The sequence below is a fragment of the Chinchilla lanigera genome, unplaced genomic scaffold (assembly GCF_000276665.1).
Source record: "Chinchilla lanigera isolate Chin_1 unplaced genomic scaffold, ChiLan1.0 scaffold00011, whole genome shotgun sequence".
NCBI lineage: Eukaryota > Metazoa > Chordata > Mammalia > Rodentia > Chinchillidae > Chinchilla > Chinchilla lanigera.
Genome location: NW_004955412.1, coordinates 29,346,872 through 29,362,038, shown reverse-complemented (window position 1 = coordinate 29,362,038; position 15,167 = coordinate 29,346,872).

Here is a 15,167-nt window from a genome sequence, read left to right as displayed (position 1 = left end):
TGTGACCATTGGGGGAGGTGTCCTCAGCTTGGGTCACTTTTCACTGTTTGTGCTAGTTCCCTCACTCCAGCAAGTTAGGGGAAAATAGTGTCAGCGTCACAGAGATCAAACACATGGCGCTGCAGATAAGGAGGAACAGAGGACTGCAGGTAAGCAGTATGGGTCACTGAGATAGGTCTCTCTTTTGCAGCAAAGCTAAACAATTCAGACGTTCACAGCACAAACTCAAACCCAAATAAGGCTATAAAATGGGAGGGAGGGGTATGAGGAAGGGAATTACAAGATTGGTTCCAAAAATATGGTGAGTTACTAATTGTTATTGCTTATCACAGTAAAAGACTCATTGCCCTTAGTACCCCTCAAATCACTCTCCCTTGCTTTGAACACATTGATTCTACCATCCTTGCCACCTTCTTAGGCAGTGCTGGAAGTCCTGTTTTTAGTTGTACTATTATGCCTGTCCTGAAGTGATTCAAAATACTTACTTATCATGGTCATTTTGACTGAAGAAGAGCCAGAGTTTGCACAGTGTGGGTTCTGGGGAATAAGGGAAATGAGGACACACTGTGATGGCTTCCCAACCTGCCTTTTCTTTGGATGGAAAGCCACTGTATTTTTGATCATACCTGATAGAGCCAGTCTCAAAAGAGAATCCAGAACTGCTGCAGAAGCTGGCAAGAATGAGGGCATAAATGTGTTCAAAGGGAAGGGGAGTATTTTGGGAGGGGATTAATGGCAGTGTGTCTTTTATTGTAAAAACTTGTTTAAAATTTAAATGTAAGCAGACAAGGTATTGCTCGATCATAACTTCTGTGTGCCTAGAGTGCTCAAATGCAGCTGGGCCAGAATGGGCTGGACAGAAATCTGGTTTAGTGTGGTTACTTCTCTAGTAACTATAAAGACTGGACAATTTGGTTACATATATGAGATTTAGTATATAAGCATAAGAATATACCTATTACCCTAGGTGACTACATGTATTTGTTTGCACATACTGTAAGCAACGATTGAGTATCATATGCAGGCCAGTAGTACACACACACAGACACACACATACACACATGCACATACATGCACACACACACTCACAGTCTGGCAAAAATGTATACACACTGCACCAGTTTGCCATACTAATGCCTGGAAGCTAATAGCCACCACTGTGAGTATCTCTTGTAATTATAGAGGCCAAGGGTAACTTGTATTAATCTCATGATGTCTCAGTAAACTTAGCATTCAAATATTTATGTAGTGTTTCCTTTTCCTGGTGTATATATTGTTCTGGCAAACTCAGTATATTTACATTGATCATTGAATCTGAGCCATTGTCTTTGTTATCCTGGAGCATACATTCTGCTGGGGAGAGAGTGAATAAAGAGGCAAATGGAGATGTAAGAAGGAAGATACAAAAATCTCTCTTATGTGGAATATTCAGTTGCATAAAGGACAAGGAATTTAGGAGTAGCATCCTGAGCATAACTGTCCCTTCCTCTAGCAATGCTCCCTTTCTTATACTAGAGGCTGAAGTTCATTCTAAAGAAACAAAAACCAGGTTATACTAAGGCTACGATGAAGCTGGGGCTTTTTTTTTTTTTTTTTTTTTTTTTTGAGAAGATTAGCTTTGCAAAGTAAGAATGAAGACACATGGACCATGAATATGCCCATGGAGAGTACAGCACAGATGCATCTTAGCTGAACTGATGGGTCATCAGGAGCAGATAAATAACAGGCAGAGAGGTCAGTTTTCAGAGTCAGAAATAACCGGGGTTCAGTCCAGAGTCTCACTTTGTATCTGTGTGAGCTTGCTAAGTTTAACCTCTCAATGCCTTGGTTTTATCATTGGTAAAGTAAAAACATCAATGCCTTCTGGGTTGTGCAGTTTGATTACTATGTATTAGATCTGGCACAGAGCCTAGCATCCTGGAATGTGTGTGCAGTAGATTGGATCAACTTTAGCCTATGTCCCTTGAGAAACAGTGGGCAGGCACTAGATGGAGGTGGAAATGTTGGGACCCCAGGAACAGCACAGAGGTTGCAGGAAGTAAAATGATGCTTTAAAAAAGAGAATTGGAAAAAGAAAACTGCTGTCAAGAAGAGTTGGGAGAGAAACAAAGACCCATTTCCTGGCAGAGAAAAACTATAAATCCTGCAATTGTGGGCACCCTGCTCTGAGGAACATGCTTCATATAGCAGTGTGGTGGCCCTTTCTTGAAGGAGCCATGGACTGATCTCTTCAGATCTCTAAGAGAATTTGTCATTGAGTGCATGGTCCTGTCAGCATGGCTGAGTATATGTTGCTGGATATATGTGCTTGTATGTATGCACAAAGCACATCCATGGGTAGCACATTTATGCCATGTTGAAATGCACAAAAAAATACTACTTCTAGGTAATTTTTCTGTATGAATCTCTGCATTTAGCGGATCTCAGGATGTGTGCCAGTGTTTGTGTAAATCTGTCAAAGCAATACATTGAAATTCTGGTTTAAAGAGTTGATTTTTAGCTTTGTTTTTGTTTTTTATTTTTGCTAAGTGTTTTTCATGTAAATGTCCGATCCTTTCCCTTTCGTGATTCTACACAATATGCACTTAAGCATGCTTCTATGAGCCCACAAAGGTGGGAAGAGCCTCAACCTTCCCTGTTGGCCTCAGTTCTTGAGAAACTGCTTTATGAACAAGCTGGTTGTGTGCCTGGACCAATTTTCACTGGGGCAGGCCTGGTTCTTTTCTGTTTTGTAAGGTTTTGTTATGGTCTCTATTATTAAAGTCTAAGTAAGTACCAGCCATCTGTTCTGGTGGTAGTGTCCTCTAGGTGGTTGTCAGAGACTCATTCTTCTACTTCCTCACATCTTTCCTCTTGGCACTCGTGGGCTCAGGCTTTCCTGTATTACACACACACATACACACATGCACACACATACATTCTGAAGAGAGCCAAAGGTAAGCACTGTACTGTTATGTCTTTTCTTTAATTCTTCACTGGACAGATCTTTGATAAGACTTGATGTTCTATGTTTTGTTTGCTCAGTGGTTATCACACTGTCTAAAACCTACTATACTGCTGATGCTAAGTATTAAAATAATAAGTGAATTAGCAACTGTCTACAGATGTATCTCAGTTATAATGATATCTGTATGTTTAATATCATAAATAGAAAAGTCTGTACTTAAAAATAGTAAAATGCTAGGATACCAATGGAAAGAAAGAAGATTCTAAAAGCCCACTGTATTGGGTGTGGTGGCATGCGCTTGTGATTCCAGCACTTGGGAAGTTGAGGCAGGAGGATCATTGTGAGTTTGAGGCTAATCAGAGCTACAAAGTGAGTTCAAGACCATCTTGAACTGCATAGTGAGACCCTATCTCAAAAAGACCAAAAGCCCACTGAAAAGTTGGGGAGAGAAGAAACAGAATAAAAGAAGTTGGAACTATAACTTTTTATTGTTCAGAGAAAATGAATTTTTAACCTAAAATTCTATACCCAACTAAACTATCATTAAATGACTAAACCAAAGATATATATGCATGTATATATATACAAATTAACTTTTAAGGATTCTGAAAATTCCTCTCACACTTACTTAGTCTTAGGAAGTTTCTGAGGAAGTGCCTATGTTTGATAGGCTGTCTTTTAGTGAAAGAACAGGAAATTCCAACTCAGTTAAATCTACACAAAGCCACATAAAATCTACAGTGGATAGCTGTACTACTGATTCAATTATGTTGCTGAAGTTTTAAGTTCCTCCCATTCTCCTTCGTGAAATGCATATTTCTTAGGATGATTCCTTTTGTATCAGGAGATTACTTCTGCAAGTGGTCATTACGTATAGATATGATAATGGTTAGAGGAAGAAAGGTCATTTGCTTTTTCTGAATATTTTTTAAAATCACAGACTTCATTGGAGATCCTTCAACAATTTTTCCCACATTTCATAGTCTAGATTGGATAATAAGCCCATTCCTAAATCAATCAGTGACAACGTGAAAGACATCAGCATGATTGACTTATGAAGTTCAGGATAATTAATGTAGGGGTAGAACACTGCAACAAATTCAGGATTGTGTTAGAAAAAAGAAGGATGCATGTCAGTTACAGTGCATCAGCAAACCAGGGGTTACACCCATGCAGAAGACATGGGGCATAGGTATGGCAAGCCTCATCCTGGAAGGAGGGAAGAGAGAGAGCCACACACAAGGCCTGCAAAGCACAGCTCTAAATAGCAACAGGACAAGAGGCCTTGGCAGAAGTTTATGTAAGAAGGTAATGTAAAGGATTCTACACATAAAAATTAAATTATAATAAAGATAAAATATTAAAAAGCCAGCTTCTAAAAATTCTGCACAAGCATAAAGCATTATACAAAAGTGCTCTAATCGTGCAAATACTACTGAATTTTGCAGTCCATGCTATTGATGTAATCATGATTACAGAGACACCTCTGGTTGGCTCTCATAGAATTGGAGGTAGCTGATGTCAGTTTTGATGGTGAAGGAGGAGTGTACATGTGAGAATGTGGAGTTGGCAGGAATGAAGGAATAACAGGGCTATTAACACCTGTCGGTCTTCTACAGCATGGCCAGATGCGCAATCGATGAGTACGACCTCAAGTCATTAGAACAAGAAATAAAAGTGTCATAATAACAAGTAATTATAAAAAGGTAAAGAATAAATGACATAGCTTTTGAGATATAAGAGATTAGGTGTAGAGTGAGACTGGGTGAGGCTGAGTCATTGTAATGCACCTTCAGACCATAATGTTAAGTGAAACAAATCAGACACACAAGCTTAAATATTGTCTGGTTTCTCTTATAGGAGAAGCCCAAACTATAGACAAAGCACAGGATAAAAGATAGATGATAGGAAGTAGAAGGATAGACCATTCTCAAGTGGAAAGAGATCAAGAGATGGAGAAAGGGGAGAGGAAGGGATTGCAAAAGAAATTAAGATGTCACGTACACACACCAACTTCACACAAGGAATGTAAAACTATTTAAAACTATTTACTACAAACATGTACTAATAAAAAGAAAGTAAAGAAATAAGTAAAATAAGCTAAAAGGTAAAAGCCAAAACATTATATTACTTGGGGCTATGACTATGACACTAATTCCATCCCTCATGTGTAAAGAGTTAAAAGTGTTTGCTCTGGAGAAGGGATAGACCTAGGAGAGGAAGGAACAGAGCCCTTTTATGTGTAAGCCCTTTTAATTGTTTCTTATTTCAACCATGTGCACACATATCATTTGATAATTGTAAATACATTGTAAAAAATGATTTATTTTTACTTTCTGCCATTATAATGGAGGCACCTTTTGTATTCTGCCCCTCGTACTTAGAGCTGCAACATAAACACTTTCTCTGATAATACACAGCCTTTATGATGATCCATTTAAATGGCTATATAATAGTCTGCACAGTTTTTCTGGCAGTCTTGGGCTATTCATATTTTGTTTCTCAATCTTTCTGTGTCTACACATAAATAAAAATGTGGTTGAAACTTGGGGCAGCAGTATATGGCCAAAGAATAAAGGTTTTTTTTTTTTCTTTTCTGAAAAGAACTAAATCTTGATCTGGGCCTCATTAATACCATGAATTAACCAAGTTCAAAGTACCAGGCAGAGTTGTGGGGAGGTCCTTGCTCATGACAACACCCCTGGGTGGTGTACACACACCCTGAGACCCACAAGCCAGAAGCTTCCTTATCAAAACCTGGGCAGCATCAACGCACATCTGCCCCTTGCACAGACAGTGCCCTTAAGTTCACTTGAAATGGAGGCTGTCAGAAAGCAGAGGCTTCATTTGCAAAGCCAGAGCATGGTTTTAATTACCTTTTAGATCCTAAAAAGGCAAGGGGGTGGGAATAGATTTATAGCTTTAAACTCTCTTCTTTGCCGTTTATAAAACAGTATTTATCAGGTGTGGGGCACATGGCAACTCCGGGGAGTGCCAAACAGGGATCAAAAGCAAAGCATAAAAACCTTCCCCTTTCAACATCCCTAATCTCTTTCTATCTATAAATGGCCACATTAACCTCAGCGCTCAGAAGAGAGATTCATGCTGGCATTTTGCTATTGGAGTCATCAGGATGGAGTGAGGGGCTGGCTTCTGTGTGCCAGGTCTTCCTGCCTCCCCTTTGATGTTTTCTTCAGAAGAACAGAGCCATAGCCAACAGCACTGGGCAGGGTGCCCTGCACTGAACTGTGCTGGAAACTGTCCCTTCATTCGAAGGCATTTCATGCCTTTTAGCTGAGTAGCAGATGGGGGCACAACTGGAGAAATAGTGATTATTCATTCATTTATTCAGTGTTGCTCCATTCTGAGTCCATGCCTCACCTCCTCCCCCATTGTCAGGTTGTAGGAGATTTCAACTAATGTCTAAGATCTGATTTCTTCTTTTAGGGAGAAGTATCAGTGCTATCTGACAAATAGGTTTTGTGTACAATAGATTACTAAAATGATTTTTAATACTGAATTTTGGGAAAGAATTGCTCATTAGTGTGCCTTTGGGTTTATCTGGATTTTACCAAGAAGTTAAGCCTTGAAGGACTGTGTTGTGGTTCAGATAAGGAGTGTCCCCCAAAGATTCATAGATGGAAGGTGACTGGATCTCTAGGACAATGTCCTTGCTCATCAGTGGGTTAGGCCATTGATGGCCTCATAGCTCCCCATGACTTTGTATGGGGAAGTGGGATCTTGTTAGAGGCAGGTCACGGGAAGCGTGACTTCGAAGGATATATCTCCCTCACTGGGATCCTTCCTTCTGTCGGTTTCCTGGACTCCATGACATGAGCAGCCACTTGTACCATGCCATTTCTGCATTTGAGCCTGCCAACCATGGGCTCAAACTTCTGAAATTGTGAGCAAAAATAAACCTCTTTCTGTAAGTTCAGGGTGTCAGGTATTGAGTCCCAGAAAAAGAAAGTAACTAAGACAGATGATATTACAGACTGAATGCTTGTATTCCCTCACCTCCAAATTCCTCCACTGAAATTCTTACCCTCAGTGTAAATGAAGACTTTAAGGATGTAATTAAGTTCAAATGAGGTCATGTGAGTGGATCCTTGATCAACTTGAATTAGCAAGAAGAGATGCCAGACACAGCTCACTCTCTTCCTTCCTGCCATGTGAGGACATATAAGAATTTGGCCTTCTAGGAGCCAGGAAAACAGGCTTCATCAAAGACTGAATCTGCTAATGCCTTGATCCTGAACTTCCAGCCAGCACAAGTGTGAGACAATGGATTTCTATTGTTCAGTCTGTGGTGTTTTGTTATGGCAGCCAGCACTGACTAATACTGATGGGCAGGATTTCTACAGAAAGACAAGGAGGGAGAATTCAAGGTGAAAAGGAGTATAAACAAAGCCCTCTAGCCAGCACAGGCCTGGGGTGGGTGAAGAGAAGCAGTATTTAGACAGCATGTGTTGGAGACATCTCTGGGAAAGTGGCTTTGAGGTATGTGTCCCATCTTCCTGAGTTGTGGCTTGTTGACCAACAAGAACTGGCAAAGAGCAGACTCTGGAAGCATGAGTACATTTGTCTTTCATTGAAGTGAAGCAATTTTTGCTCGGTTTTTCTGCTTCCATTTCTAGGAGATGCTTTGCTTTTCCTTTGTATGACAATTGGGGATGTACTTTCCCTGAATTAGAGTATCATGTAAAATCTTAAAGCCTAGAAACCTTGAGGTTATCTATGTAAGCATTGTTCTTAGTTTTACTCCCCATTGAATTCTCAGAGTCCAATAAGAGCACTTAGTAAGAGCTCAATGAGTTCTTGCTGAGTGAATAAGTGATTGAAATTCTGGCCTCCCACACAGTTCCAGGACACCTGGCTTTGATGCTGGGACTCAGTCTCCAGTCTCTGAATAGCTTGGGGCATCATCTCTTCTAACTCGGTCTTCTCATTTTAGGATGAAGATAATATTCTTAAATATATTCTACTTACCCCACAAAGTTGTTAATATTAACTATCTACTTGATGTATTTGAACTTATTACTATGTACTAGAATCTAGGGCTATAAGTGAGTTTAGAATTTCAAGTTAATTAGAGTTCAATGGAGCAGGCAAAAACAACAAAATAAACAAAAAACACAAGTGCAGGTCAGTGTGACAGCTTCTAGTGGAGTAGCATTTTTTTCTGGGCTAAGGAATTTCTGTGGAGAACAGAAAGAAGGATTTTTTAAAAATCTAAATCTAACCATGTATTTCCACTGCCCAAAGTACTCCATTGATTTCTCTTTATCTTTAGAATAATACCCAAAATTCCTTCATTGGTGTTCTAGGCTCTGCCTACTCAAATTCTGACTCTGAATTAGTTAGCATTCACTAGAGGAATAGGATTAATATAAAATATATGTGTAATTATATGAGGGATTTATTAGATAGGCTTACAGGATCAGAAGGCGAGGGGGCTCAATTCAAAATCGCCATCTATGTTTTTGTAGTGGATTGAAAACTGGTGATCAACTTATAACCCCCAGCTGAACTGAGTAAGCCTGGTGCTGGGTGTGGGAGGCCCACCTGAGGACTGCTGCCAGCAGCATAAGGGGCAGAACTGGAGAAAAAGAGGAAAAGCCTGTTGGGAGCAGAGAAAGGCTGTTGGGAGATGGCTGTAAGGAGATGTTGGTTCTGTTGGAGGAGCTTGTCATGCTGGCTTTCCTGATGAACTTGGCTGTTTTCATCCTCTGAGGAGCTCGGGACCTTGTTGGTACTGAGAATAGCTTCAGTTCACTTTGGGGGAGCTCTGGTCCTCACTTGTGTATTGCTTCCTGGCTCTGGAAAGGAAGATGGTGCACTGCCAGTCTCCTGGAGAAGCTTGTTATGTTGGCTTTCGTGGTGGGAATTTGTCCACTTGATCACTGGAGGAGCTCAGGACCTCACTGTTGCTGAGGATGGCTGTGGTACCTTTCAGGGGAGCTCTGGTTCTTATTTCGCACATCGCTTCCTAGCTCCAGTGTAGATCCCTCAGCCTGCTAGCACAGATCCTTCATCCCACTGGCACAGACTTCCTAAATTCCACCACTGACCTTTGGGCCTTCCCAGCACAGATCTGTGAAACAGGTCTGCATGAGATATTGTTATGGGCTCTGGGCCTCCAGTTGCATTCGTGGGAGGCATTGTTATGGGTGCTAGTTATTCAGCTGGACTCATGTAGGACATTATTGTGGGATCCAGGCCCTCGGCTAGATTCCTTGATCTTCGTGTGTGGACAGACTTCCTGCACTCTCTTATATATCATTCTTTGGTTGACTGTCATAAATAACCTTATAAAATATGTGTCCTGTATTATATTGTTGTCCCTTGCAAAAATATCTTCCAAACAATAACAGTGTTGGAGAGTTGAATGATTCAGTAGCAGTTGAAAGCTGAAGGTCTGGAAGTCATTGGAGTAGAGTCGTTAGTGTAAGTGTTGTAAAGTCAAAGAGTCTACATTAGAAGGCTGAAGAATCTGTACTGAAAGCTGGAAGGAAGTAGAGACCAACACTGGAAGTCAATGGTGAAGATCAGAGGTCCTCTAAAGAAAAAAAGTAGACTTCCTGCTTTCCCTTTTTATTCTGTCCAAACTACAGGCATATTTATTAATATTATTTATTAATTTATTAATTCTATTTATTAATCTGCTATGTAATTCTTTTTTTCTTTTAAAAAGAATAATAAAAAATAAAAACCATGCAGAATTGTAAAACAAGATGATAGGAAATTAACAATGGTTATTATACTGTATATTATTACCTTCAAATTAGTTGCTCAGATTACCAGATATAGGCATATAAGATTAGTCAAACAATATAAACACTAACCATTCCTTTCAATGAACTAATAGAAATTATCTTAGCTATCTTGTATACATATTTATATATATATTCTTTCCTTCATTTCTCCTTTCTCCCATCCCAGTTAGTCTTTCCATTTTGAGCAGTTTCTTTCCCTTTCACAATCTCTGTTGTGCCTTTTGGATCTTATTTACTCTTTCAGTTTCTAACACTAGGGAGACAACATGATGTTTACACATGTGAGTCTGATTTATTTCACTCATGAGTATGGTCTGTAGTTGCATCCATTTACCTGTAAAAGCCTGTAGGTTATCTTTCTTTATAGCCAAATAATACTCCATTGTATAAAAATACCACATCTTTTTTATCCATTCCTTGATCAGTGGGCATTTGGGTTGTTTGTAGGATTTAACTATTACAAATTGTGCTGCTATAAACATGGGTGCACATATTTCACTTTGGTATAACGTTTTCAAATCGTGTGGAAAAATACTCAGAATGGGAACAGCTGGGTGGAATGGTCCTCTAATCCTAGTTTCATGAAGAATCTCCACACTGATTTCCACAGTCTTTTGGTGTAGGGTCTGGTGAGGTTATTACCTGTGCCAATATTACGCAAGAGAGAACAACTGAATTACAACAGATATGACATCCTAGCTACAGTAGTACAATTAGCAACAATGATAGCAGCAAGCACAATTTAGAAAGTGAGAAGCTGTGCTAATTATTAGTTTTGTTAGAGCAAAGTCTATAGTTGTATAATAGAATCAATGGTCAATTAGGAGTTTGTATGCAAAATGTTTCTCCTTGTTAGAATGGATTTATCCTGGGTTCCTCTGGATGAGCCTGTTGCTGTGTCCCAGGAGCTTCCCACATGGGCTGTGTATCCTGTGGTGTAGGGGGATGGGACAGGCACCTGATTCTTCTGGATGGAGGCTCCTGCGATGCTGGAGGGGTGGTGTGTGGGGTCTCTCCCCTCCTTTGGGGCTTGCCAAGCCTCTGGGAGTGCTCCCTCAATGGTGGAGGGGTGGTAAATCTGCTATATAGTTTTTAACTCAAGTCAAATTGACGTGTTACAATCCCAGATTGGGATCTGTTACAGTAGTATCTAGTCAGCCATACTAGCCTTCACGGTTTACTGAGGTCACAAAGCATTCTCTTGCCTTCCTGTCCTTTCAGTGTCCTGTTATGACTATTTGAAATTCTCTTTCTATAGATATTTGGGGTTTCAAAATTTTGTAACAACTTATTTTCCCCTGTTCTACTTCCTCACATGTCACAAGGTAAGTTCATTAATTCTTAAGACTGTAATATTCATTGCTATATCCCAGTGCCTAGGGTAATTCTGTAACACAGTAGGTATTTAATAAGTATTTATTACATGAATGATTGAGACCACATTAGATGGAGGGTCAAGCAGATGCATCAATAAATGTGCGTAACTGTGTGGTAAACATTTTTAATTTTATTTATCTTTGTCTTAGTTATTTTTCTCATTACTGGGACAAAATACCCAACATTCACAAGTTAAAGGAGAAAAAAGTTTTGGCTCTGTTTGTAGAGGTTTAAATCTATGGTCTGCTAGCTTCAAGGCAGGGCAGCATAGTAGAGGGTCTTTGCAGAGGAGAAACAGTTCATGGCAAGGCAGGCAGGAGTCAGCAAGCAGCAGTGAAGACACAGCTGCAAGCCTTCCTTTCCCTTGTACCCCACCCAGACTATGAGCTTTTTGGGTAGTGCCATCCACATGCAGGGTGGGCCTTCCCATTATCCACACCCAGAATTATGCTAAACCAATCAGAAGATTGACTAATCTAGTATTACACACCCTTGATCTAAGTATTGCACACCCTAGATTCAGCCACCTTCAAAAAACCTGACTTATAAGTGCATGAGGCTTTGGAAAGACATCTAGCTATAAAAGCCAGAACAATTTTATTTTATGTTTTGTGGTGCTAGGGATCAAACTCAGAGCCTCATGCATGCCAGGCAACCACTACACCACCGAGTTATATGCCCAGCTTTAAACATTTTTAATATAGAAAATCAATAAATTAATAAAGAAGTACAATTTTAGTTTCTGTTTGAACACCTCTCAAGTCATAAGGATTCATCATTGTCTCATAGTAAATTTCATACTTCACTTTTAGGAAAAGCTCATAGTTAAAAATAATGTTATCAGTTTTTACAATGTATAACTCAATAGCAACAGCAACAACAACAAAACCCGTAATACAAAATGGGTAAAATTTTGAAAAAACATCTTTCCACAGAAGTTATACAAAAGGTACATGAAAAGATGCCCAACAAGTGTTAAAAATGATTTAGAAAATTCAGAACACTTGTGCTTTGTTGGTAGCATTTAAAGTGATACAGTTTCCATGGTGATTCCTCAATAAATTAAACATATAATTACTGTAGTATCCAGAAATTCAGCTTCTAGGTTTATACCCAAAATAATAAAAAATGAAAAGCAGGTCTTTAGCAGATATCTACGCACATGTTCACAGCGGTGCTATTTGTAATAGTCAAAGGTGGAAGCAAGCTGAACGTCCGTGAAGGGATGAATGGTTAAACAAAATGTGGTATACACATACAATGAAATAATCCAGGTTTACAGAGGAAAGAAGTTCTAATACGTGTTACAACATGGATGACCCTTAGGGACATTGCACTATGTAATATAGGCAGTCACAAAAGGACAAGTACTATTCTATGACTTTGAGTAGTCAAATTCATAGAAACAGAAAGTAGAATGGTAGTCTCCCAAGAATGGAGAAGTAAGAAGGGAGAAGTTGTTTAGTGGGTTCAGAGATTTTTTTTGGGAGGATAATAAAGTTCCGACTATGTTTCATTGTGCTGGTTGCCCTAACAACAGGAATGTATTTCCTGTACATTTAAAAATTGTTAAAATTAATTTTGTTGTTATGTATATTTTTACCAATTAAAAATTGTGTTAGGCTAAAATGTAACAATCAGAAAAATTTACCTAAAGAAGCTTTTCTTACCGCTCACTAAAGGAGAAATTTCTTAAGATTGAAAAATATGAAGGCAGTAATGAGTGACTGAATCAGAAGATCCTAGGTTGTCTTTATTTGTAGACTAATATAGTCTACTCATACAGTATGTCTATAATCTTTCCTGGGTGACATGGCTTTCTAGTTGCTCCCCTCTGTTGTTATTTAATTTGGGAACAGAACTCAGAACTGCTGGCAATATTCACTGGGTAGCAAGCAACTTTCTTGGGGTTTGTTTCACGAAAATGTTAATGAACCTTCAGATATGATGAGATATTTTTGGAAATGATTAGTTTTGTGTTCAAAATGAGCTACCCAGTTGTGTGTGTGTGTGTGTGTGTGTGTGTGTGTGTGGGTGTGTGCATGTGTGTGTGATTCTCGAGAGCATTTTATAGGCAAGTGAACATTGTCAGTTTCCAAGAGCAAAGTAGTTTATATAAAGAGTTCTCAAATATGTTTGGGCACAATCTTATTCTCCATCTCAACAGTTTCCCATGCAGCACCATTTGGGCAATGTTTTACTAGGGTAATTGCTGACTCTTTTACATTTGCTAAGTTTTGTCATTTCATGAGCTTTTATGTGTACGTTCCAAGCAAAACAAGTACTTCTGGATCTAGGCTACAGAGCCCTGAAATGTCCTCTGAGAAAATCAGTGTATTTTGTTGGGTATGGTACAGAACATATGCTCTGCACATATGAGAGATGCCGTCACCAAAAATAAACTCTGCTTACCTGTGGGACTTACTGAGTTGGATCATGTCACTTGAGTGTCACAAATTACGCTATGAATTTTTCCAATGCACTGAAAGTATAAAACTTTCATTTATAGCTCTATAATTTCTTATTCTAAACCCCAATTTTCCAGATATGTTTTGTAATTTGCGATTTGTGAATTTTATAAATATAATACAATGTTTATACTATTATATTGTACCTCATCAGAGCCTGGAGACACATCCTCTATACAAATGGATTAACATTTGAGTGATATTTATGCATAATAGGATTAATAAAGATGATAAGTAAATGTATCAGTCTAGATCAGATTTTGGAGCCAAAGGAGTTTTAGTGACTCACTTACTAAAAGTAAGTTTTAGTTTTAGAAATTTTTTTGGGATTTTGTGATAGAGGATAAAACGTCATAGGCACATTAGTGAAACTGACACTGAGTTAATATTAATAGACTTCCTAAAACCAGGACTTCATATTTCTCAATATTCCGCTGTTTGGAGGGACGATGGAAAAGTTCCCATTGAGGGAATCCTTAAGGGAAAAGGGAAGGAGCAATTTATCTTAAATATTCCTTTCCTACTTCTTCCTCCTTGATGATCTCTAATATGTTTTTACAAAGAACAAATTCATTTGTTTTAACTCTCCATCTTCAACTAAAGAAGGTAAAACTTCCAAATTAATGGAAAAATAAAACAGTAAGGATTAAATAGTTATGAGACCTAAAGCCACACAAAAATTGTAGAATGGTAAAATGATCATGGACCCTCCCACATGGGCAATTTATCTGGAGGGCTAAGATGTAAACTAGAAGTTAGAACAAGTGACTAAGCTAATAATCACCTATGTGGTCTTTGTAAAATCCCATACCCTTGATATTTCAGTCTTTCCATCTGTAAAATGAGGATTGGACAGTCATTTAAGGTCCATTTGGTACCTGTGATCAAAATGTATCTACCAGGAGATTAACTGCAGGTGATACGTGTATGTGGTCTCAAACAAACTGAGAACTCACAATGACATCTTCTCATCCCGGGGGGACACTCTTCAAGAGAAGAAGGTTGCTATGAAAGACACATACAGAAATTAATTTTCTCTGCGCTCATGGTTGTCTTGTTTCACTGATATCATATTGAACAATATATGAAATGTCTTCAATATGGATTTCATTTAGATTTAATAAATCAGAATTGTGAACTCTAATGATATGCCAATAGGGTGATTAACAACATATTCTTTGAAGTTCCTCAAATATGTAACCCCCTCAAATTTTTTTATAAGAATATTATACAGACAGGGAATTTTGTCTTCACTTTTTTTCATAGTAGAAATATCTCTGACATGCTCAGTCCTAAACAAACAGAGAAACAGAGGATTATGAAAGGGTGCATTTCAGTCATACAGGTCTCAGCAAGAAGCAAAAACAAACTCCCAAATTTTTTGAAAACAGATAAACCCCCATTTATCCAATCACTATTCTTTGCCTCTTCCCTGTCCCCACTGATCTTGAAACTTCTCTGCTAAAGATTCTTGATTTTTGCCCTTTTTTCCCTTCCCAAAGAACCAGCTAAAAACATAAATATTGGAACAGAAGCTTTCTTCTATTTGGCATTATTCTAATTTAAAGAAAATAACATAGAACCATCTCCTAGAGTTTA